This window comes from Ictalurus furcatus, chromosome 24 (genome assembly GCF_023375685.1).
Source record: "Ictalurus furcatus strain D&B chromosome 24, Billie_1.0, whole genome shotgun sequence".
Classification (NCBI taxonomy): domain Eukaryota; kingdom Metazoa; phylum Chordata; class Actinopteri; order Siluriformes; family Ictaluridae; genus Ictalurus; species Ictalurus furcatus.
This window is the reverse complement of record NC_071278.1, coordinates 12,306,383-12,333,688: the sequence shown is the minus strand read 5'-3', so window position 1 is coordinate 12,333,688 and position 27,306 is coordinate 12,306,383. Positions and strand designations below refer to the sequence as shown.

General features: G+C 41.9%; 1 long non-coding RNA gene across 1 annotated transcript in view; it reads left to right on the top strand.

Annotated features, from left to right (window-relative positions):
- Positions 1-27,052, top strand: part of LOC128600471 (uncharacterized) — a 43,846-nt gene extending 16,794 nt beyond the window's left edge. Inside the window, exon 3 of the long non-coding RNA XR_008384563.1 lies at positions 26,632-27,052. This is a non-coding gene — a long non-coding RNA (uncharacterized LOC128600471). The remainder of the gene's footprint in view (positions 1-26,631) is intronic.
- The last annotated feature ends 254 nt before the right edge of the window (positions 27,053-27,306 follow it).

The window sequence follows — 27,306 nt, the reverse complement described above, 5'->3', positions numbered from 1 at the left end:
CTCCTCGAAGGCTTTGTCCAAAGGGGTATCCTTACAAGATGTGTGATGCTGTTTCATGGTTTACACCACACAAATTCATTCAATATTACAGCCTGCATATTCATTCCGCCCCGGGCTTGAGTGTCTTGCAGTGACCCTCGGGCTTGGGTCATTTTGAACAAGCCATACCCTCGGTATATCGGAGTGGGTATACTTGTTCCCATAGCGTTGTGCTAATGCAACGTGGAGTTCCCTTTGAAAGGGAACATCTGGGTTACGCATTTAACCCTGTTCCCTGAGAAGGGAACGAGACATTGCGTAGCTTTGTCATACCAGGGCAGGCCTATGAGTTGCATCTTCACTTCAGATAATAGAGGCTGACGGCGCAGTTCACAGGTGCCATATATATATCACACAACGCGCTTAATTACCACGTCACTTGATCACGGCAGGCCTATAAATAGGCATGATGTTACACAAGCTTCAGGTGCCGGTTGCATGTGAGGGCACTTCCCATAGCATTGTGCTAACGCAATGTCTCATTCCCTTCTCAGGGAACAGGGTTACATGCGTAACCAAGACGTTTTTGGAGGTAAAAACTCGACAGCTTTCATTATGTTTTTAGTCTGAAAAGTAGTCTGTTGCAGCAAAGCAGGCCGAAATCATGCTGTTTCCTCCACCATACTTTACGGTTGGGATGATGTTTTCATGATGATATGCTGTGCCCTTTCTACGCCAGATGTAGAGCTGTGTGGTTTTTCCAAATAGTTAAATCTTAGTTTCATCAGTCCACAAAACATTTTGCCAATACCGCTGTGGAGTGTCAATGTGCTCTTTTGCAAACTTCAGGCGTACAGCAATGTTCTTTTTAGTAAGCAGTGGCTTCCTTCATGGTGTCCTGCCGTAGATACCCTGCTTGTTCAATGTTTTACGTATTGTAGACTCATGAACAGAGATGTTAGCCAGTTCCAATGATGCCTTCAAATCTTTGGCTGTCATTCGGGATTGTTTCTTTACCTCATTAATGAGTCTTCGATGTGCTCTTGGTGTCATTTTGACTAGGCGCCCACTTCTTGGTAGAGCAGCAACAGTCCCAAAGTGTCTCCATTTGTAGAATGTTTGCCTAACTGTAGACTGGTGAATTTCTAAAGTCTTTGAAATCACTTTGTGACCCTTGCCAGCTTTATGTAAATCAACAATTCTTGATCGTAGATCCTCTGAAAGCTCTTTTTGGCGAGGCATGGCTCACATAAGCATGTGCTTCTTGTGCAGAGAAAACTCCAAAAGTTTGAGGGGTTTTATCAGTCAAAGTAGCTGTAGTCCACACCTCCGAACTCATTTTCTTAACGAGACTCCAGGTGTGCAAAAAAAAAAAAAAAAGCTTTTTTGAGGTCATTAACTCAAGGGTTCACATCCTTTTTCCACAAGCACTATGAGGTTTTTTTGGTTGTTCTCAATAAAGACATGAAAGATCAGAATTTTTTTGTGTTATTATTTTAGACACATTATATTTGTCAATACCCTTGACTTGAATGTGACAGATCACATTTTATGACAAATTTATGCAGAAAACCATGAAATTCCAAAAGGTTCACATATTTTTTCTTGCCACTGTATATATGTGTAAGTAAGTCTTTTTTTACATTTTGCTAAAAAGTGTTAATTTATCATATGTGTGGAGACTTTTGGGACACCTTGTATATTGTGTGAAGATATATTAGATACAGCTAAAAGCTAAATGCACACAATCCTGAAATATTACCCAGGTGGAGGTTTAGATAATTGCCATAAAAATGTACTTTTTACAGGACAAAATTATGTGTATCGGATCACACAGAGGTGATTTAACAATTTAGCTCCGGCATTTATGAATTCTGACACTTTAAGTACTACAATACAGGAGACACCTGAAAACGTCTTTTTCATCTAAAGCAGCAGTCAGAACAAATGAGAATAAAATCCGCAGGTTTACTGAAGTGAGAGATCGGTTTGCTTCTGGATGTGAATTTTACCTGTGAATTTTTAGTCTGAGCCAATAGAAACCAAGAAATATTTGGGCAGAAAAATTATCTGTCTCAGTTCAAATGAAGCATGTATAAACTGCCCAAAGCAATTATGAGTTTAACCCACCAATCCTCTCTCTGCAGCAAGTATAGATTTTGGCAGGAACTACTGCCATGATAATTCAGACCCTTCAATTATTAAGAAGAAATTAAACATGAATCTGCCTTTTTTATTTTATTTTTTGCGACGTGAAAACGATCTCACAGTTCTAACCCACTTTGTTAATCTTGAAGTAAAGGAGGAAATTGGATTGATGACGGAAGGAAGAAACGTCAGTGAATTCCTCACGTGCATGCAAATGAGAAAATACACTCCAGCCAACGTCCTGTACATTATTGCTAAGAGCATGCATTAGCTCTGCACACGTCCTACGAGGATGACACCGATGACAACGATGATGCTGATGATGCTGATGATGATGAGGATCTCTTCTTGTGAATGAGAAATTTGATATTAAAACCAAATGAAACCTACAAATTCAGAAGCTTGTTATCCAAAATGATGAAACTCTAAAAGACTACTCATTTCAAGGAACATCTATCACTTTATGAACTACAAGCAGAATTTTTCTCACTCTTATAACACAGCCCTCAAGTAGCTGGTGTGCCCAATTTAACGGTTGGCATGTTTATGGTATCATTTGCCTAAGTGACACCCATTTATATGCAATTTATTATCTTAAACACATAGCAGCAAAATTTATTTCACGATTTCTCTCTTGGCTGCAGCAGATTAGCTATCAAATGAGGAATGGTTTGGATAGCTTTACAATGTCCAAATTGAAAACTGTAACTGGCCATCTTAGATTTTTTGTCTGGGAAAATGCCATAATCAAGTAATGGAGGATGAGAAGAAAAGATGTCAGGTTGACCCCGTATTGATTCTTACCAGGTGAAGCAGAGTGAACTTTTGACTTGTCTAAACTACAGCACCACATTCACCTTAGTGATAACTGCAGACAGACCACCTCTGTGTGATGTGCTTTTCAATGCTAGTCAGTCCCAAATTAACAAACTGTGTTGCCAGGTCCCAGGAAAAAAGAGACAGCACAGAGAGAGAGAGAGAGAGAGAGAGAGAGAGAGAGAGAGAGAGAGAGAGAGAGAGAGAGAGAGAGAAGATCGGATCGTGACAGCTTTCAGCAGTAGCCGTGATCACTGGAGCAGGAAGCGGAGTGTTCAATTAAATATTTCACCTCCGCTATTGCTGTAGAGCGGCAGTCCCCAGGCTGTCAGATTCCTCACTGCAACATTCTCTCTGCGGCAGCACAGGATCTTTTAATGAGAAAAAAATGGAACCATTCTTCTGCTTATCATTGCCATTGTCCCTAATGTGACAACTCCACATGTCATATTGTGTCAAATGACTTGTGTTTTTTCTTCTTCTTTTGACCGAGTATTTTTTGACAAACTTGACCAAGCATTTAAGTTTCATTATAGTAGATTGATTGATTGTAGATTGAAGGCTCACTCTCTAACTCCAATATCTTACTATGTGGTGTAATGCAGATGAAACCTAAGATGACGTGTGCATGTGGAAATGGTGCTTTTAGCGACCGGCAAGATCTGAAATTGACATCTTCATTAATATGCTTGCCTATTATCCAAGAATAATGAATGTCCTTAACTGTCTCTTAGTAAGAAGTCTAGATATTTAACATCTCTGAAAAAAACTTCAGTTATGCTCCTAACAGACTGACAAAGAGATTTAATTTATTAAAGCACCTTTTTGAAAGAAAGATAGTTTTCTCAAATGTTGGTTGGACATAAAAACTTAACCCGTATTTACTGTACCTACAGCTGTTGTGGGATGCTAGTGTGGGTTAAACTTACTCATGCTAACATTATGTGTCAGAGTTTTGGTTTGCCAAGTCTGAAAGCAATATTGATTTCTTCTCTCTCTGCTCATAGATCCAGTACCATTTATGAACAGAAAGTCATGGGTCAAAGTTTGCACATTCTGACAACCTGGCTCCACAAAGGCTAGATCCACCGTCTAGCTTATCATGGCTTTGTCTGTCTTGTTTCCTGTACTGCTGAGTGTGGGTACTTTATAGTGATGCTAAAATATTCAAATGTGTTTGACTAGCAGCAGTCAAACAAGCTATGTGTCTTTCTTATAGTGTGATCACTGATAAATACAGTCAGGTCCATAAAAATTTGGACTTTGACAAAGTTATTGTTATGTTAGCTGTCTACCTACCTAATTCAATAATAAATGTGTCCAATTTGCAGACTTTCAGCTTTAACTTTAAATCCAAATCATGTGAAATGTGTAGAAATTGGACAAACTAACATAATAATAAATTAAATTGACATCATCAATACTTGGTTGTAAATCCGTTGCAGTCAATAATTGCCTGAAGTCTGGAACCCATAGAGATGCTGGGGTTCTTCCCTGCTGATGCTCTGTAAGGTCTTTACTGCAGCTGTCTTCACTTCCTGCTCATCCGTTGGCTGTTGTGTCTTCAGTTTTGCCTTCAGCAAGTGACAAGCAGTCTGTTGTTTTTGAAGTATGCTTCAGGTCACTGTCTGCACTGTGAATCGCCACCCACTGAGTTTTAAAGCATTTGGCTGAATGTGAGTAGATAATATCATCCTATACACTTCAGAATTCATCCTGCTGCTTGCAGTCACATCATCAATAAATAGAAGGAAAACAGTTCTATTGGCAGTCGTACATGCCCACACCATAAGATGAGTGGTATGCTTCAGATCATGAGCAGGTCCCTCCCTTCACCTTTACTGTTCTCTTCCTATCATTTTGCTACAAGTTCATCTTTCTCTCATCTGTCCACAGGCTGTTGTTCCAGAACCACAATGGATTTTAGATGTTTTTTTTGACAAACTCTAATCCGATTTTCCTGTTTTTGAGGCTTACCAATAGTTTACATCTTGTGGTAAACCCTCTGTATTTACTCAGGTGAAGTCTTCTCTTGATTGTTGACTTTGACACAGATACACCTACCTCCTGGAGGGTGTCCTTGATCTGGCAAATTGTTGTGAAGGAGTTCCCTTTCAAAGGGAACTCCACATTGCGTTTAGCATAACACTAAGGGAGCACCATGCTGGAGACCAGCATCTGAAGCTTGTGTAAAATCATGCCTATTTATAGGACTGTCATGATCAGGTGACGTGGCAATTAAGTGCGTCGCGTGATATATATATATATATATATGGGACCTGTGAACCGCACCGTCAGCCTTATTATCTTCAGCGAGACTGCATGTCGGTTGTTTGTGTAAAGAAACAAAAAGATGCTTCATTTCCTCGCTAACTTTTCTCAAAATCTCTGGAATTTTCTATCCCTTTAAAAAAAGAGAAGAGAAAAAAGGAATGAGTGAGAGACAAAAATTTGAGTGAGAGAATTCAGGAAGTGTATTACGCCTTGCTCCCATTTCATCACAAGGAGTAGTGCACACTTTCTGTGTGAAGTGTCTAGGGATGGAGCATGCCACGGCAGCCCTCGAGAGGTCTGACTGCGCATTATAATGCCTACGTTAGGCAGCTCCGCTCGCTACTCACTCTCTTCTCGGAAGCTGAAGTGAGTTGGGTTTCAGAGCCTCATGTATCTGGGCCGGCCGCTGCCGAGGCAACTAGCCGTCTCAGGTCCGGGGGATCTCTTATGGATCCGGAAGAGGAGCCGGAGATGACCGCTGCTTTATCGCTTGCTCTGTCTTCTTAGTCCGGCTCTCCACTGGATTTTGGAGCTCGTGTTGCGACTCCTCCTTCCGCTATGGAAAGCCAAAAAAAAAAAAAAACCCACACAAAAATAATAGTAATAATTCCTCTCTGACTCCGAGGAGCCAGAAGGGTGTACTAAAAACTGAGAGCAGCATATAAAGAGCTGCTTGAAGTGATTACTAAGGCTGGATGAGCTTTTTTGTCCACAATGAAAGTAAATCCATCACACTGCAGAAAACTCCCCTTTCTTCCAGAAGTGCATGACAAAATATCAGGCTTCTGGGGTAAAACCATGCATAAGCCGTATTTATAACCCTACAATGTTGGATTGTTCGGCCATTGTGGGGAATGAAGGGCATGGCTATTTGGCTTTCCAGAAGCTGGAGAAGGTGCTTGCAAGCTATCTCTCTCCATCGACGGCAGATAATTTAGGGGTGGCGGCTTTGCCATCTAAGCCGCCGTGTAAGGCCACCGTGGCATTGGTGGACAAGGCCTATGCAATAGTAGTCTTGGTTGTGGGTCACTGTAGACAATGACAGTGTTGCAAGCCTACCAAGAAGACCTGGTGAGTGGGCTCGACATATGGCGGCATTCCTTCCCTGTTGTGTCGAGTTCACCTGGGCATCCACAAGTGGAGCCCAGGCCAGCATTAGTGTGAGGGAGACACAGAAGGCCAGTATGGCAGCCAGCCAACCCCCGCAGACAGTCAGGAGAACCGGGTGGCCACAGTCGCGGCCTGCTACTAGGCTTGATTTGAGAATGGTCATAAAGGCCAAGCAGACAAAGAAGAGCAGTCCTGAGGGGACGTGGAGAGACGTATAAGGGGACATGAGGTTGTTAGGGCAGTTAGCCCCCAGTGCTACTGTAGGGCCTCCCCTAGCCATGGCTGTCAGTGTTCTCTGGTCAGCGAGCTGTCACAGGGCAACGAAAATCTGATGCCTTCCCTCCAATAGAATGTGGAGTAGTTAACGTCACTAAAAGACCATTTGGCAGTGTGGAAACTTCTGCCAAATGTGTCTCCATGGGTGTTGTCTACCGTAGAAAAGGGTTACTGGGTCCAGTTTAGAGCTCGACCCCCCCGGTTCAGAGGTGTGCTCACCACAGTAGTCAGCACAGACCAGAGCCCGACATTAGCACAGAAAGTAAGATCCCTCTTAGACAAAGGGGCCATAGAACATATACCCCGTTCCCTGAGGGAAGGAGGTTTTTACAGCCATTATTTCCTGGTGTGCAAAAAATAGAGGAGTATGCGGCCAATTTAAGATATGTGTCATCTGAATACTCTTCAGACATACAGGTTCAAGATGCAGACGCCCAAAGTTATCGTTCCAGAGATTCAGTTTGAGGACTGGTTTGTGATGATAGATCTAAAAGGTGCATATTTCCACATAGCCAAGATCGGGTTCTTCCCTTTGGGCTAGCTTAATCCCCTCGCACCTTCACAAAGTGCACGGATGTCATTCTGGCTCCACTGTGACTCCAGGGCATCCGGGTACTAAACTACCCGGATGACTGGTTAATTCTAGCACAATCTATGGAACTGGCGCTTCAACATCGAGAGGTTGTTCTCGCCCACATGAAGATCTTGGGAGTTAGGTTGAACCTCAGAAACATATGCTTTCTCCAGTGGAGTGGACAACTTTTCTAGGGGTTATAAGGATTCTACTACGATGAGGGCATTTCTATCCCCAGCATGCATAGGGTCAATCCTATCAACATTGAGCAAGATAAAGCTGGAGCTTGGCATCCCCTCCAGTCTCTATGGGAGACTATTGGAGCTTATGGCAGCAGCAGCCAACGTCAATTGAGAGGTCACCATGTGTTTACAGACAACACAGTGGTGGTCTCATATATTGACCACCAGGGAGGATTATGACCGCGCCCCCTGTTCAGGCAGGTGCAATTAATTCTTCTCTGGGCAGAGGGAAAGTTGTGTCAGTGAGTGCAATGTACATTCTGGGCAACTGGAATGTGGGGGCAGACATCCTGTTGAGGCAGGGGCTGAGGCCCAGGGATTGGTGGCTCCATCCACAAGTGGTGGAGTCCAAATGGTGGAGGTTTGGCCAAGTGGGACTGCATGTGTTCGCCTCTGAGGAGACAACACACTGCCCGCTGTGGTTCACCCTCACTCCTCCTGCACAATTAGGGCTGGACGCCATGGTGCACATGTGGCCGAGGTCACATCTGTAAGCTTTTCCCCTGATCACTCTGCTCCCACAAGTTCTAGCGAGAGTTTGCCAAGACAGTCTACGTCTGCTGCTAGTAGCACCTTATTGGCCAGCTCGAATATGGTTCTCAGAGATAATATCCCTGCTAGATGGCACTCCTTGGGAGATTGCCATGTGCAGGGATCTACTGTCTCAAGCCGGAGGGCTGATTTATCACCCTCGCCCGGAACTATGGAAACTGTGGGTCTGGCCCCTGAGGGGCACCAGCTCATAGATTCTGGTCTCACAACTGAGGTTGTAGAGACCATGTTGAACCCTAGTGCACCATCCATGAGGATATTGTATGCACTCAAGTGGCAACTTTTTGTCTTGTGGTGTGAGGAACGCAAGCTAGACCCAGTGAACTGTGCAATAGTTACAGTTCTGGAGTTCTTACAAGGACATTTCTCAGCAGGGTGGACTCCTTCTGGGTTTATGTGGCTGCCATTATGGCCAGCCATGCCCCTGTTGATGTAGCCTCTGTGAGGCAACATCCTCTAACTTCGAGGTTTATGCATGGTATCAGGTGGCTGAGGCCCATCTGCAGGCCACGCATACCTTCCTGGGACCTTTCTGTGGTCCTGGAAGGTCTGTCAGGTGCACCATTTGAGCCCTTAGAGTCAGCCTCTGAGAAGCTTCTGACTCTTCTGCTGACCCTGACATCTCTCAAGTGAGTAGGAGATCTACAAGCTCTCTGTGTTGCCCCTTCCTGCCTTGACTTTACCCCGGCTTAGCCAAGGCCTTCCTGTATCCTAGGCCAGATTATATTCCTAAAGTGCCTACATCTGCTGCCCAGTCTGTGGTTTTGCAGGCTTTCTGCCCTCCTCTGTTCCTCACACCGGAACAAGAGAGAATGCACCTGCTATGTCCAGTAAGGGCTATCTGTACTTACAGCCACTGCTCCGCCAGTAGTGTAAGTCAGAGCAGCTGCTGGTCTGCTTGGCGGCAACAGTAGAGGTGATGCTGTGTCAAAGCAGCGCATCTCTAATTGGATAGTGGAAGCAATCTCTATTGTTTATGAGGCGTGCCCTCTCGCTACGCCTCTGGGCATAAGGGCTCATTCCTCTAGGGGGTCGCCTCCTCAAAGGCTTTGTCCAACAGGGTATCCTTACAGGATGTGTGTGCTGCTGCAGGGTGGTCTATGCCACTCACATTTATTCGATATTACAGCCTGGATATTCATTCCGCCCCGGACTCGAGTCTCTTGCAGTGATCCTCGGGCTTGGCTTTTTTTGAACAGGCCATACCAACGGTATAACGGAGTGGGTATTCTCGTTCCCATAGTGTTATGCTAAATGCAACGTGGAGTTCCCTTTGAAAGGGAACGTCTGGGTTACACGTGTAACCCTGTTCCCTGAGAAGGGAACCAGATGTTGCGTAGCTTTGTCATACCGGGGTAGGCCTGTGAATTGCATCTTCGCTTCAGATAATAGAGGCTGACGGTGTGGTTCACAGGTGCCATATATATACCACGCGACGCGCTTAATTGCCACATCACCTGATCAAGGCAGGCCTATAAATAGGCATGATTTAACACAAGCTTCAGATGCTGGTCTTGCGCAAGGGCGCTCCCATAGTGTTATGCTAAATGCACGTCTCGTTCCCTTCTCAGGGAACAGGGTTACATGCGTAACCCAGACGTTTTTCTTCACCACTGAAGTCCATTCTTCTGTCATCCACCACAGTGTTTTTGCTGGCCTTTTGGTGTTCCTGAGCTCACTAATGCGTTCTTTCTTTTTACAAATGTACCAAATAGATTTGGTAGATTTAGCCATATCTATTGTTTTCTGCTATCTCTCTGATGGGTTTGTTTTGATTTGTCAGCCTAATAATTGCATGCTTAATGGCAATAGCAGCTTGCTTGTTGGAATTCATATTGAAAGCAACAGATTCCACGCTTGAAATCAACTCTGGACCTTTTATCTTCTTACTTGTAAGTGAGATAATGAGGGAATAACACACACCTGACCATGGACGAGCTGAGTAGCCAATTACTTCTTGTCCATTAAAATGGGGGGGATCAAATATATAAAGTGCTGTAATTCCTACACCACTGACCTGATTTAAATGTAAATACCCTCAAATTGAAAGTAACTTTGTCACTATCTAAATATTTATAGAACTGACCATACATTGCCCATTATCTTATTTGCTCTTAATAAAACTGTTTATTTTATAGGATTTACCATGATTTCTATCATTCCATTTCAAATTTATGATACAGAGAAACAGACAGCAAACAAATGCCTACTCAAATTTAGAACCTGTGGTGTTGGATCTGTGGTTGTTTCTCACATGGAGACATGGGTTCAAATCTCACTTCTGACCCCAAGTTGTTTTAGGAGTGACCAATGTGTTCTTTTAGTAAAGCAACAGAACTCAGACAGAACTTGAGTCCCCCTCTATTGTTTTGCTCATTTACTGAACCAAATCTCACCCTGAGTCAATATGAATCAACTTCCAACCCATCAAATGAACCCTTGAAGAACTCAGAACATATTTAGTAAATAAATCCATATCTATTGTATATAACTGTCTGTCATCAGAGCTCGCTGAAGGTCAAAAAGTTTGGCCCTTTTTTATAATTAGTTTCTTTTTTATAATGATAATAGTGCCACTGTATTACAGCCTCTGCTGGAGATGTTCATTCCACCTTTCCTTTTATTAAATCCATTTCCTGACAGAGAACGGTACTTCATCACTGTGTAAGACGGTAGCAAAATATACAAGGCAAATACTATTATAATTATAAACCAGCACTGATCTCGCGAATGGGCCACTTCTAACAGCTATTTTAATTTCTACAAAACAGAAGGTCATTAGGGCATTGAGGGGACTGATTACCAAGGGAAAAATTAGAAACGCATCCCAAGCAATTTTCAGCCTGATTTCAATAAGCTGTAGATGTTCAGCCAGATTTACAGCTTAAAAATAATTTTAGCCTTTTTTTTTTTTCTACAAAGGAAAGGTCAAATGAATGGGGGGCAAATATCTTTCTTGAGCCTCACTGGAGAACCAGATGTCACTATTTATATCAATGAAAGAGATCAACCCAACGACAGAAGCCTGATAACTGACACTGTCCAATCAATGATGAGCCCTAATAGTTGATTATATATTTTGTATGTGGAAATTTGGATGATCTCGTATAGAAAATATAAAGGAGAGGCAATAACATGCAGTACTTTGAAAGGTAATTAAAAACACATCTTATGAACACACACACACACACACACACACACACACACACACACACACACACACACACACAAAAGTGCGAAATTGAATTCATAGCTGAAGAGTCTTGGCACTTTCACAGAACCTGTTCATTTAAGCAAATAAAAACAACTGAACTAATAATAACCTGCCCACACAGTGCCTTATATAAATAGTAATGGATTTATCTTCAGGAATGGATTAATTTAACACACTCCCTTTAAAGAACATGTGATGGGTGAATGCATTATACATGTTCATCCTCGTTGCGAATCCAGGGTCATTGCACTCTGTTCTAGGGCTGTGTCTTCAAGCTCTTCCATTTTTCTTGTTATGATTCTTATTCAGGATTTCTGTATAGTTTTATTGATTTGAAGCTTCTGTGTCCAGGATCACCTGCTAATATTTGATTCTGCTCACTCTGAGTGCACGCAATCTAAGTTTGTTTTGTTTGTTTGATCTGAAATATTCCTTTCTCGGGTGCAAAAATACACCAAATGGATCGAAATAACTAATTGATATAGCTATACTAAACGAGCCTGGATTTATATTTTGCAAATGCAAATGGTGCATTTTTATTATCCCTTCTTGAATTATGGCTGCTGTTCCTGCCATGCATTAAGTAATGAATGAGTAGCACACAGCTAAAATATATAAATAAAATGACACTGGCTGTTTACAGACCAAACACTGGCTGTTTATAGACCTCTCACCAATCCTTAGCTCAGTATAACAAACAGCTATACTAGTAAAGGCAAAAAAAATCACAATTACACAAGCAAAGATAAATTTAATTTTTTACTTAACTCATTTTTTAAATAGGCCTAGCACTTATTATTTGGTAGCATATCCCTTGCTTTCAATAACTGCATCAAACCTGTGACTCACTGACATCACCAAATTGTTGGTTTCTTCTTTTGTGATGCTTTTCCAGGCTTTTACCGCAGCCTCTTTCAGTTGTTGTTTGTTTCCAGAAGCAGTGAAGCAAGCCCAAGCCATGACACTCCCTCCACCATGTTTCACAGATGAGCTTGTACGTTTTGTATCGTGAGCAGATCCTCATCCTTCTTTCTCCACACTCTGGCCTTTCCATCACTTTGCTGAGGTTAATATTGGTTCCAGAACATTTGTGGAATTATCTCTGTATTTCTTTGTGAATTCCAATCTGGCTTTCTAATTCTTACTGCAGATGAGTGGTTTGCATCTTGTGGTAAAGCCTCTACATTTATGCTCTCGAAGTCTTCTTTGAATAGTAGATTTTGATACCTTCACCCCTGCCCTGTGGAGGTTGTTGGCGATGTCACTAACTGTTGTTTTTGGAGTTTTCTTCACAGCTCTCACAATGTTTCTGTCATCAACTGCTGTTGTTTTCCTTGGCTGACCTGTTCCATGTCTGTTGCTCAGTACACCAGTGGTTTCTTTCTTTTTCAGGACATTCCAAATTGTTCTGTTGGCTATACTCAATGCTAATGATTGATTTTCCCTCTTTTCTCAGATTCAGAATGGCTTGCTTTTCTCCCATAGACAGCTCTCTGATGTTTATGTTGGCTTATCCTTTTAAACAAGAAATGCAGTCTTCACGGGAGAAACTGATGACTAAAACCAAGAGTATATGTTCAGAGCTATTAATTTTTTAAACAATCAGTCTAACAGGACACACCTGGTTAACAAAAAACACCTGTCAATCACATGTCACCGTATTCTGCTCAACCACAAATTGGTTGGTCTGATTCAGAATGTGATATGTTCTATGTCGTTTAACACATCTACATATAAATACCAGGAAATAAAAGCTGAAATTCTAAACTCTCTTCTCATATTCATCTTTTGATCTCAAACCAAAATGTCTTCAGTCTACAGCAAAAAAAATAAAAATAAAAAAATGAATTGGCCTTACTGTTCCAATAGTTTGAAGGGGACTCTATCAACCAATCGTTTTAATTACAGCCGTGAATTAGAGCCATGCTTTTATAGAAATTTAATCAGCACCTTCTGACCAATCAGAGTAGAGCATTCAGCAGTGCTGTGGTATCAAGCATTTCCAAACTTTCATGCTTCTGTAATCAGTGTGAGTTATTAGAAAAACAAAATATCATATTGTTGGGATTTGGCAATATTGTAGAAAAAAATAATTACCCTAATTGCACAGAGCTATTAGAACCAATTTAATAAAGTTTCTGCCTGTGTGGTCACACTGATACCGGTAAACAATGCTAGTCCAAGTCAAAGAAAAATAATCCTTAAAATGACAGGATGGACTTAGTGATAACAAACAAGCTGTCAGCAGACAGACTCTAATTAAAATCTGTAATTACTTTTTTTTTTCTCTAATGAATCCTTGGTTGACAATGAACAAATTAATATAAAGGCCCATGTGCTAATAGTGCCCCTGCAGTAGCTCAGACTCCTGAGGGGCAGCTTGCTTTAATGTATGAAATGATAATAAGCTATTTAATTCAGAACCATCTTGGAGGACATGTACGGAGGGATGAGATATAAAAAGACTGGAAAATCCATTCATAGGAACAAAAGGAACACGCTCAACCCAAAACACTGGCAATGATCTGTTTTTGTTTAGTTTTTTTTTTTTTTTTTAAAGTTGTAGTTTAAGCCTATTTATATTGGATGGATGGATGGATGAATGGATGGATGGATATATAGAACATTTTATTTTATTTATAAATTATAAATAAATTACATCTCTTTCAAAATTCCACAATGTTTTCTTTCGGTTAAGGAAATTGTTAACAGGTGGCAATATACAGGACACTCACTGTCCACTTTCCGGGGAACACCTGTAAACCTGCAAGTTCATGCAGTTATCTAATCAGCCAATCATGTGGCAGCAGTACAATGCATAAAATCATGCAGATACAGGTTAAAAGCTTCAGTTAATGTTCACATCAAACTTCAGAATGGGGAAAATGTCATATCTGTGACTTTAATCGTGGCATGGTTATTGGTACCAGAAGGGCTGGATTGAGTATTTCAGAAACTGCTGATCTCCTGGGATTTTCACACACAACTGTCTCGAGTTTACACAGAATAGTGCAAAAAACAAAAAAACATTGAGTGAGTGACAGTTATGTGTGTGTGGAAATTCCTTCTTGATAAGAGAGGTCAGTGGAAAATGGCCAGATAGGTTCCAGCTGTAACTCGTATAATCACTCTTTACAACCGTGGTGTGCAGAAAAGCATCTCAGCATGCACAAAACATCTAACCTTGAGATGGATGGTCTACAACAGCAGAAGACCACCTCAGGTTCCATCCTGTGGAACAGACTCACCCAAACCGGACAGTTGAAGACTGAAAAAAGTCACCAGGTATTTTTTCAGTCTTTCCATCATTCTGTATAAACTCTAGAGACTGTTATGTGTGAAATTCCCAGGAGATCAGCAGTTTCTGAAATACAACCCCAATTGGGTTAACATATGGGTTCATGAGATTTGCAAATCATTGCATTCTGTTTTTTTTTACATTTTACACACTGTCCAAACTTTTTTTTGGAATTGGGGTTGTACTTAAACCAGCCATTCAGGCACCAACATCCATGCCACAGTTAAAGTCACAGAGATCACATTCTTATCCATTCTGATGTTTGACATTGAAGCTCTTGACCTCTATCTACACGATTTTATGCATTGCGTTGTTGCCACATGATTGGCTGATTAGATAATTGTGTGAATGTGCGAGTGTCCAGATGGTCCTAATAAAGTGGACAGTAAGTGTACTGTACAGTTGCAATCAAAATTATTCAACCCCATTGCAAATCAGGTTTATTGTCAAAATTTACAGGCTTTCACCTGTTTGCAATGAACAAATCAAAGTGGTTTCCCCAAATTCAACTGAAAATGCAACTTAGAATGACTTCTCCATCCAATAAACCTGATTTTCAGTGGGGGCTGAATAATTTTGTTTGTAACTGTATGTTACCAACTGTTAACAATTTTCTTAACCGAAAGAAAACACTGTGGAATTTTGAAAGTGGATGATGAGTCTATACTGTATCTGATTTTTTTTTTTATTATTATTTTATTTTATATTGTGTATTTTTGCCAGAAAAGATTATGTTAAATTAACACTGCAAATCAAAAATACATCTTAGCAATTTAAAATATCTTGAATATATTCCAAGTGAAATAGTATATCTTAATCGAAGAGAACAATAATCCAAATATATGATTACAGTATTTAATCTATGTGAAAATATTTGTACTCATTTCATGCTTGAAATAGTCTTGCAGATGATTTTGCTAATTTTAAGCATTTATTTCTAGAAAGAAGCAATTATCTGCCAATAGAAGCATGAAATTACTAACAAGAACAAGAACTAGGTTTAATAAGCTTATATTTGGTTTATTGTAATCTTATAATAGGAAATACAAGAAAAAAAATTGGCTATATACAAGTGATCTTCATTTGCTAAGACGTAATTTTTTTTGCACTGCAATCAGGTAAATCTTAATTAGCAAGCATGAGCAAGACGAGTGAGGCCAGCATAGCAGCATACAGTAGCTCGATTACATAAAGAGGTGTAAAACAAAAAAGGCAGGATACCAGAGTGGGACCATGAATGTATTCAATTACAGGCCAGATCTCCTGCCTTCTTTTTCAGTATCTATCTCACGTACAACAAAGTATGGCCGCCTTCTTTTGAATGTATAGAATTAATTTAATCTCTTGCATTTAACCGAAGAGCATATTCACCTGTGGGAGATCCGAGCCTGGCTTTGTGTGGTGAAGAAAGTTCAATATTCAGTGCCCTGGAAGCAATTTTGCTGCGTTAATAGAATTCAGTAACATGTTTAGAGTTTGCACTTTCATTTGCATCGATCCTCCCCACTTTTTTCATTTATTTTTTTATTCCTCAAAGGAGACAATCATCTGTGACCAAGCTGTACTGCCCAAAAAGCTTACAGTCAGAGTAAGCCAAAGTAATTTAGCGATTCTGGTAGGAAATTAACACTCTGCTCCCTTCAGTACTATACTCTATTCTTTATTGACAAGATTAACCAGAATGGATTAAGAAACAAACCTGAAGAGCATTCGCTGTGATTAAGCAGCGCAGCTGTATCAACTTGATGTTGTTAGGACGTTTACATGTACACACGGTTCAACATGTCTGTAGCTTCTCTGTGAACAGTATATTAATGATTCAGTCCTGATGCAAAAACCATTAAATTGTAGTCGTAGCTTTAGGTTTAAGGTCATAGCTGATAATACTATTAACCAGCAAATAAAGTCTTCTACTAAGATTCGACTAAGAATTTTTGAATTTTACTTTTTGTTGTTGCTGTTTACTATTCTTAGACTACTAACTAATTGGCTCAATTATGCATAAATCCATTTCTTAAATGTTGAGATCTGACAGCTTTGGTCAAACCTATTCAATTACGTCTTCTCCTTAATAATGCTACAGTTGTTATTATTTCATAGACTTTAATGCTATGTCTAACTTTTAGCCTTGTGTGTTTTTAATGACCTAGATTACCTAGATTTCCGAGATTATCACCTAGTGATTATCTTGCTGGGGGTAAAAAACAATAGAAACCTTCATAGAATTTGTAATGGTTTTAATGGTTATAATGAGAATTGTTTTGGTTTTAATGGAAGCTGTAACAGTCCCTGTGTGTCTCTACTTGTAATTTGTTGCCTTCTATTGGTGGATTCTTTTTTTTTTTCTTTAGCAGAGTCATACCTTTCATTGGCTGTGGCATATCTCTGCCCATGTGCAGTCAATCAGAATCTATTTGATATAATTGAGCCGCACACTGCTTATAGGAGATTCACATAAATTAGATTAATATAGGTAGGATTAATATAGGGCTGACCTCACTGTGAGATATGACTGAGAGGTTCTTAAGAAACATTGTGACTGTAAGCAGTAAAATGACTTGGAAAACCTTGAAAACCTTGAATAACCATCTATTTCATCTGAATGCAGCAATTCCAAAATTGCGCTTACCCAAGACGTGTCACTACTATGAAAATATGGCCTTGCGCTGCTATAATGGCATCTATTGGGACGTTTCTGCGACATAATATTCACTCCTGTTTGGCAATCAGTGAAAGAAACACACTCATTTGAGAGACCCTGTACTACACACACAACACTGTCTCAAAAATACTGTTTTCGAGTGCATTTGTGTATTTTTGTCTGCAACCAGAATATTGGTTAGTGCCATCTATTGCACTTGGCAGCAGCGGCCATTGTTGGCAAAGCCCTGCTCAGTGTATTAGTCATGAAGGGGCTAGAATTTCTCCTTAGTTTTGGACGTGAGGTATTTTCCTATAATCAAGCTTCCATTGTTAAAGTCTGTTTATGCATCAAAGAGCATGTAGGCGTCTCATAAAAACCCACAGAGTTAGTTGCTGTCATTAAACTGGATTTCAGCCATGGCTTGGGGGAAAAAAGTCAAAAAAGCTATTAGAGCATTAAGCAGCACAGGCAAATTGCCCCTTAATGAATCCTCCAGAAGCCTTCTGCTGTATGTCCTGTTTTACTGGACCTATTATTGTGCCTTATTTCTTTTGTTTAGCATTTCACTAACGCACTTGTTACTGTTAGATGAAAAAAAAACAAAAAAAAAAACACCAAAGCTGAATTGCCTTCATTTTAAGATATAAAGGGTTTTTTTTCCCCCCCAAACCATTCTTAACAGTATATGTGGATGGTGAAAAATATGATTGTAGAGCTTTTCAGGACAACCCCTTGTTATGAACTATACATTTTTTAAATTTATTTATTCATTTATTTATTTTAAAGCAAAATATTGAAATTATGAATAGAAACTGGACTCACAATAAGAGCAGATCTCAACTCCAACTTTAATTCAGGTACATTCATTCATTCCTCTTCGGAAACAGCTAGATTTAATGCAGGAGACTGCCATTTTTCCGTGAGAGAGGCTAGACTTGGCCGCATAGTTAACTTTTCGTCCTGCCTGCTTTCTTTGTGTTGATGGTAAAATGGTGAAAAATCTTACCAAAAAGTCAGCTGAGGCCCAGAACAAGTTGAAACAGTTTCTCACTCTGATTGATAGAACAAGCTGTGATTTCCCCTGAGTTCTAGATGGATGGAGATGATAGCGCTACCTGCAATCAATCTATATGTGTGACTCCGGTCGTCAAAAATGACTACAGATAGCCACACACCGCTGGACATGCTCGCTGCTCTTCTCAGAAAACACGGATTAAGGATACTTGGCATTTGAACGCTGACACGCTGACTGACGTGTTTGTCAATGAGTAGCTGTAAGACACAGGCAAAAAAAAAAACACTGTTTGTCCCTGTGGTGTAGGCTGTAGGTGCAAAATAAAGAAAACTCAGAAATGCTAAGAACTATAGTGTGCCGTTTGGAGGCATATAGAAAAGCAGTGGAAAAATTATCAGCCTATATATATATATAGGAAGTTTAACAGCCAGAGAAACATGTATTCCTTTACTGACTTTCACAAAAAAGTTTTCATTTGGGGTGCACGGTGGCTTAGTGGTTAGCACGTTCGCCTCAAACCTCCGGGGTTTGAGTCCCGCCGGGGCCATGTGCGTGCAGAGTTTGCATGTTCTCCCCGTGCTGCGGGGGTTTCCTCCGGGTACTCTGGTTTCCTCCCCCAGTCCAAAGACACACGTGATAGGCTGATTGGCATGTCCGTAGTGTATGAATGAGTGTGTATGTGATTGTGCCCTGCAATGGACTATACTGGCACCCTGTCCAGGGTGTACCCTGCCTTGTGCCCGATGCTCCCTGGGATAGGCTCCAGGTTCCCCGTGACCCTGAAAAGGAGTAAGCGGTAGAATATGGATGGATGGATGGATGGAGTTTTCATTTGGTCTGAAGCTACGTTTATATATTTATAGGGCAGCTGTGGTAGAGCAGGTTGTCCACTAATCGTAGGGTTGGCGGTTCGATTCCCCGCCCACATGACTCCACATGCCAAAGTTTCCATGGGCAAGACACTGAACCCCAAGTTGCTACCGATGGCAAGTTAGTGCCTTGCATGGCAGCTCTGCTACCATGTTTGTGTGAATAGGTGAATGAGACACAGTGTAAAGCGCTTTGGAACCACTAAGGTTAAAAACATCTGGGTTATGCATGTAACCCTGTTCCCCGAGAAAGGGAATGAGACGTTGCATTTAGCATAACACTATGGGAGCGCCTCTCGCGCGCAACTGGCATCTGAAGCTTGTGTAAAATCATGCCTATTTATAGGCCTGCCATGACCTGGTGAGATGGCAATTAAGCACGTCGCATGAAATAAATATGCCAATAGAGATTGCTTCCACTATCCAATTAGAGATGCGCTGCTTTGACACAGCCTCACCTCTACTGTCGCCACCAAAGTAGACCAGCAGCTGCTCTGACTTATGCCACTGGCTGGAGCGGTGGAGGTAAGTACAGAGAGCCCTTACAGGACACAGCAGGTGCATTCTCTCTTGTTCCGGTGTGGGGAATGGTGGAGGGCAGAAAGCCTGCAACACAACAGGGTGGGCAGCCGATGTAGGCACCTTAGGAATATAATCCGGCATAGGATACAGGAAGGCCTTGGCTAATCCAGGGTCAAAGTCAAGGAAGGAAGGGGCAACAGAGAGAGCTTGTAGATCTCCTACTCACTGGAGAGATGTCAGGGCCAGCAGAAGAGCTACATTTAGAGTCAGAAGCTTTTCAGAGGCTGACTCTAAGGGCTCAAATGGGGCCCCTGACAGACCTTCCAGGACCACAGAAAGGTCCCAGGAAGGTATGCGCGGCCTGCAGATGGGCCTCAGCCGCCTGACACCATGCATGAACCTTGAAATTAGAGGATGTTGCCCCACAGAGGCTCCATCAACAGGGGCGTGGCTGGCTGAAATAGTGGCCACGTAAACCCTGATTGTAGTAGGAGCCCACCCCGCTGAGAAACGTTCTTGTAAGAACTCCAGGACTGTAGCTATTGCGCAGTTCACTGTGTCTACAGTGGATCCCTGCGGATGGGACTGTCCCAAGGAGTGCCATCTAGCAGGGATATTATCTCTGAGAACCATATTCGAGCTGGCCAATAAGGTGCTACTAGCAGCAGACATAGACTGCCTTGGCGAACTCTCGCTAGAACTTGTGGGAGCAGAGTGATCGGGGGAAAAGCATACAGATGTGACCTCGGTCACATGTGCACCATAGCATCCAGCCCTAATTGTGCGGGAAGAGTGAGGGCGAACCACAGCGGGCCGTGTGTTGTCTCCTCGGAGGCGAACACTGCAGTCTCGCTTGGTCAAACCTCGCCATATGGACCTCACCACTTGTGGATGTAGCCACCAATTTCTGGACCTCAGCCCCTGCCTCAACAGGATGTCTGCCCCCATATTCCCAGAATGTACATTGCACTCACTGACAAACTTTCCTTCTGCCCAGAGAAGAATTAGTTGCGCCTGCGTGAACAAGGGGCACAGACATAATCCTCCCTGGTGGTCAATATATGAGACCACTGGTGTGTTGTCTAAACACATGGTGACCTCAATTGAGGAAGAAGGAAATTCAGTGCTAGAAATATGGCCCACATTTCTAGGCAATTTATATGCTGTCTAAGACTGCGCTCCAGCCCATGAGGGAGGTGTCTGTCATTACCATCTTGCGCTAAGGAGACATCCCTAGAGTATGACCCAAGGCTAGAAACTGGGGACACTCAAATTCTCGGAGCATGTAGGCATCGCCGCATGACACTGATTACTCTCAGAGGTTTCATCCTTGGACGAAACCCCCAACTTCTCAGCCATCACTGAAGGGTCTCCTGTGCAATAGGCCCATAAGCTCCAATATGGTCTCCCAAGATCCAGCTTTATCTTGCTCAGTGTTGATAGCATTGAACCTACGCATGTTGGGGATAGAAACGCCCTCATCATAGTAGAATCCTTATAACCCCTAGAAAAGTTGTCCACTGCACTGGGGAAAGCATACTTTTCTGAGGTTCAACCTGAGCCCCTAGCTCTTCATGCGGGTGCGAACAACATCTCGACGTTGAACCGCCAGTTTCCTGGATCATGCTAGAATTAACCAGTCATCCAGGAAGTTTAGTACACGGATGCCCTGGAGTCACAATGGAGCCAGAGGGACATCCATGCACTTTGTGAAGGTGTGAGGGGAAAAAGCTAGCGATATTTCTATGTGGAAATATGCACCTTTTAGGTCTGTCGTCACAAACCAGTCCTCAAACTGAATCTGTGGAACAATAAGTTTGGGTGTCAGCATCTTGAACCTGTATGTCCAAAGAATACAGTTCAGATGACGAAGATCTAAAATTGGCCGCATACTCCTATTTTTTGCGGACCAGGAAATAACGGCTGTAAAACCTCCCTCCCTCAGGGAACGGAGTACATGTTCTATGGCCCCTTTGTCCAAGAGGGATCTTACTTCCTGCGCTAACGTCGGGCTCTGGTCTGTGATGACTACTGTGGTGAGCACACCTTTGAACCGGGGGCGTCGAGCTCTAAACTGGACCCGGTAACCCTTTTCTATGTTAGACAGAACCCATGGAGACACATTTGGCAGTAGTTTCCACACTGCCAGATGGTCTTTTAGTGACTTTAAATATTCCACATTCTATTGGAGGGAAAGCATCAGATTATCGTTGCCCTGTGACAGCTCGCTGACCAGAAAACACTGAAAACTTGGGACAGCCTTGGCTAGGGGAGGCCCTTCAGTAGCACTGGGGGCTAACTGCCCTAATAACCTCATGTCCCCTGATACGTCCCTCTATGGCCCCTCAGGACCTTTCTTCTTTGCCTGCTTGGCCTTTATGACCATTTTCAGATCAGGCCTAGTAGCAGGCCGTGACTGTAGCCGCCCGGTTCCCCTGGCTGTCTGCGGGAGTTGGCAGGCTGCCATACTCACCTTCTATGTCTTCCACTAGTGCTGGCCCGGGCTCCACTCGTGGATGCCCGGGTGAACTTGACACAACAGGGAAGGAACTTGTTGAATCTCGCCATTTGTCGAGCTCACTCACCAGGTCTGCTTGGTAGGACTGCAACACTGTCATTGTCTGCAGTGACCCACAAGCAAGAATACTATTGCATAGGCCTTGCCCACTAATGCCACGGTGGCCTTACACAGTGGCTTGGATGGCAAAGCCGGCCCCCCTAATTACCTGCCATCAATAGAGAGAGGTAGCTCACAAGCGCCTCCTCCTCCACCTTCAGCATAGCTAAATAGCCATGCTGTTCATTCCCCACAATGGCCGCATAATCCAACATTGTTGGGTTACAAATACGGCTTATGCATGGTTTTCCCCAAGAAGCCTGATATTTTATCATGCACTTCTGGAAGAAAGGGGAGTTATCTGCAGTGTGAAGGATTTACTTTCACTGGGGAGAAAAAGGCTCATCCAGCCTTAGTAATCACTTCAAGCAGCTCTTTATATGCTGCTCTCAGTTTTTAGCACATCCTTCTGGCTCCTCGGAGTCAGAGAGGAATTATTACTATTATTTTTGTGTGTGTGTGTTTTTTTCCCCCCCTTTGGCTTTCAATAGCGGAAGGAGTCGCCGTGATGCGAGCTCCAAAATCCAGCAAAGAACCAGACCCGGAAGACAGAGCAAGAGATAGAGCAGCGCTCATCTCCGGCTCTTCTTCCGGATCCATTAAAGATCCCCCATACCTGAGCCCAGATCCGCAAGGCTCTGAAACCCAACTCACTTTGGCTTCCGAGAAGAGCACGAGTCACGAGCAGAGCTGCTTAATGTAGGTATTACCATGCACAGCCTCTCGAGGCTGCCATCGCATGCTACACACCTAGACGCTTCACCCAGAAAGTGTGCACTGTTCCCCATGATGAAACGGGAGCAAGCCGTAACACACTTCCTGAATTCTCTCACTCATATTGTTCTCAGTCACTCATTCCTTTTTGTTTTTTTTATTTCTCTTTTTTTAAAGGGATAGAAAAGTTCTGAGATTTTGAGAAAAGATAGAGAGGAAATGAAGCGTCTTTTTGTTTCTTTACTCAAACAACCGACATGCAGTCTTTCGCTGACGATAATAAGGCTGATGGCGCGGTTCACACGTGCCATATTTATATCACGCGAAGCGTTTAATTGCCACGTAACCTGATCATGGCAGGCCTATAAATAGGCATGATTTTACACAAGCTTCAGATGCTGGTCGCGTGCGAGAGGCGCTTCCATAGTGTTATGCTAAACACAACGTTGACGTTCCCTGTGAGAGGGAACGCGCTATATAAGTGCAGACCATAATAAACTTCAAGGTGTTTCGACATACCTCGATATCTGTAATATAGTGCAAGCTACTCATTCCGAATCCTACCACCTGCTGCACTACACACATCACCACAGGCATGGTCTGGATGACGGTAGAACTTTTTTCCTGAATCAGGAACATGCAGTTATGTCAAAACACTGATGAAAGTCCATATAGGCCAGGGGTGTCCAGTCTTATCCTGAAAGGGCCGGTGTGGATGCAGGTTTTCATTCCAGCCAAGCAGAAGCCATGTCTGTGTCTATTAAAATCCAAGCTCAGCTAATTAAACAAACAGGTGGAATCAGGTGTGGCTCCAGTGTGCTTGGAAAGAAAACCTGCACCCACACCAGCCCTTTGCTGATTAGATTGAACCCCCTTGGCCAGAAGGTCAGGGGTTCAAGCCCCAATACCACCAAGCTGCCCCTGTGAGGGCCCTTGAGTAAGGCCCTTAAACCCACCTGCTTCAGGGGTGCCATATCATACATGGCTGATGCTGCTCTCTGACCCCAACTTCTTGGGATATGTGAAGAAAAGGATGTCACTGTGCTGTAATGGATATGGGTCCAATAAAGGCTTCTTCTTCTTTTTCTTCTTCTTCTCATGGTTAAACATGTTGAGAGATATTTACATAGATGTTAGCCAGAAATATGCAAGGAAGGAGCACAACATCTCATAGCCAAAACGCTGGCTGACCTTTTGTCAATGGCACAAACATGAGGTGGTACATAATGATCATAAATAGTTCTCTTAGTCTGTATTAATACCGAATGCTAAATTATTTTATGTTATCTACCTTTTTTTTTTAACCTAGTCAGGTTCAATTTCCAAAACATAAGACTGGGCCAGCTATTAAATATTTACTGCATATACTGTATATTGTATACTAGAAAAAAGACTAATCAGTGTTTTTCTGATATTCACTTGCACGGTTTGGGTGAGTCTGTGCCCACTGTAGCATCAGTAGAACCGAATGTGTTCTTTTGCTGCTGTAGCCCATCCACCTCAAATATCAATATGCCATGCTTTCAGAAATGCATTTCTGTACACTGCTTTGTACCCGATGCTCCCTGAGATAGGCTCCAGGTTTCCCGCGACCCAGTAGGATAAGCAGTATAGAAAATGGACGGATGGATATGTACTCTTTGTTGGATTATTCTCCGTTCCCATAAATGTAGACCTACAGAGATCATAGTAATGATTATAAACACTGTTCCATGTAAATCTGAAATACTGTTGTAATTATGTTGAATATGTTTGTAATATACAGTCTGTTAACTTACCGATTTTATCTTGCTTTATCTTTTGCTCTTATTTTCTACTTCACAAGGGGCAGCTGAAGTTCTATTGGACATTATTCTACAACTGGGAAAAAAACAATCAGCTAGCAGTCTTCTGCAGTGGTCTGTTTTATCAGACATGAAATAGGAAAAAGTTATCTGGAGGAACTACCGTGACTTACATGCCATCTTTTACACGTTCAAACCTTTTTAACTGTCCAAGTGTTAAGTTAATAAATCCACCAGGATAAGAACTATTATGGTGCGAGGTTTGCCAAGCAGCACAAGCATTTCAACAAATGGTGGAGGAGAAATGAGTAAAGTACACTTTATTAAAGTACACGTTAATAAAATTGTCTCATTGCTTTCATAATAGTGTAGTTCATTGAAGGCCTCAATTGAATTGAATTGCAGAGAGTTACATAATATGAATAATTTAGTGGGAAGAATTGGGACAACCAAATCCAAAACAACAATCCAGAAAACAGCAGGAGCAAATTCAATGAAAGTAGTGAGACAAATTAGAACATTTACTACCGTCTCCTCCGAAACGATTGGAGTAGCAAGGTCTTTTTTTTAGACTGCTGTAGACTGAAGACATTTGGGTTTGAGATCAAAAGGTGAATATGAGGAGAGAGTTTAGAATTTCAGCTTTTATTTCCTGCTATTTACATGTAGATGTGTTAAACAAAACACAATATAGCACGTTTTGTATCAGACCACTCAATTTGTAGGTGAGCAAAAATATTGGAGATTGATTGTTTAAACACTAAATAACTGAAAATCTACTCTTGGTTTTAGCCTTCAGTTTCACCTGTGAAGACTGCATTTGTTATTAAAAAAGGATAAGCAAACATGTAGATCTGTGAGCTGTCTATGGGAGAAAAGCAAGCCATTTTGAAGCTGGGAAAAGAGCGAAAATCAATCATTGCAATAGGCATTGCAATATAGATACCGTATTACAAGATGCAAACCACTCATCAGCTGTAAGAATCAGAAAGCCAGATTGGAATTCACAAAGAATTACAGAGATGAGCCACAAAGGTGCTGGAACCAAGATTAACATCTACCAAGGATCTGTGAAACATGGTGGAGGTAGTGTCATGGCTTGGGCTTGCATGGCTGCTTCTGGAACAGACTCACTAATCTTTATTGATTAACACATGATGGTAGCAGCAGAATGAAATCAGAAGTCTACAGAAACATTTTGTCTGCCAATTTACAGAGAAATGCATCCAAATTACTGAGATTAACTTTATCATGCAGCAAGACAATGATCCAAAACACACTGCCAACTCCACAAAAGACTTTATAGGGGGGTGAAATGTTTTAGACTGAAAATCACCTGATCTTAACCCAATTGGGTAACATTTCACCTAGAAGCCCCCCAAAACAAACTGCTGAAACTGAAAGATGCTGCAGTAAAGCCTGCAAAAGCATCTCAAAGAAGAAACCAACAATTTGGTGATGTCAATGATTTGCAGGTTCTATGTTTTAGGTTGTTTAACACATCTAGATGTAAATACCAGGAAATAAAAGCTGTAATCCTAAACTCTCATCTAGCACATAGTGCACAAATGAATTGTCCCAATATTTTTGGAGGGAACTGTATACATATGAAAACACTAAAAAGCTATTTATGTAAGTCGCATGTTCAGAATCCCTCTTTCTGTATGTGGTTTTTGAGTAGCTCAAGTATTGCTGTTGCAACAGAATTTTCTATGCATAACATATACGGTGTCTGGTTTGAATTTGTGGATCCTGCAATGATTTTTACAACTAGCTATCAGGCAGGCACCACTGTGCTATAACTGCATTATGTAAATAACCCACAACAGCATTTATTCTCCAGTCACAAGCATAGGAATGAGTATTTCAACTGTATTTCGAGACTTTTTCTGAGAATGTCACTATTAATAACAATAAGGGAAATAATGCAAAGATTTTTTTTTGTGCCATGTCTCTCTCCGTGCATGTGTGTGTACGTGACAGGGACAGTGACAGGGGGAAAGACAGAAAAAAACAAACAAAGAAGAAGAAGAAGGAGAGACCGTAAGACAGAGAGACAGCCGGAGGAATGATGAGGAGTATATCACTGACACAACTGTACAGATCTGTTGCCAGGACCTGGCCCTCCAGAAATCTGTGACAGCCTGATGATTGGATGAACAGGCAGCTTAGCAGATGCACATGAACTATTCCACAACCTTCAGGTAACAGACGTTCAATCTAATTACACATGCTTATTTAAATATTGAGACAGAGACCTGGGGCACAATTTATTTAAAAAAAAAATGGGACATGGGAGCAAACTGTCTATAGGCATACTTTTATGTACACTCATTTGTAATGCAAAGTGTTCACAGGGTCCAGCACTACACGAGTGATGGCACCCCATCCCCAGTGCATGCAGCAGCCCTCACAGCACTCCGTGACCCCCATTACTTATGGTGACACACTAAATTGATTGTGGTTGAAAGATCCTAACTGGAATAAAATGAGCTTCTCTGTTATTGCCATTCAAATAAATCTTAGCTCAGAGCTCTTCCTGCGGGCAATAGATGTATAACAGCGAGTTCACAACAACAGTTGTTTCCCTCTGTCTCAGAGAGAACTTAATAGTCTCAGTCATGGGAGCAGATATTCACAGATCAAACCAGGGACAAC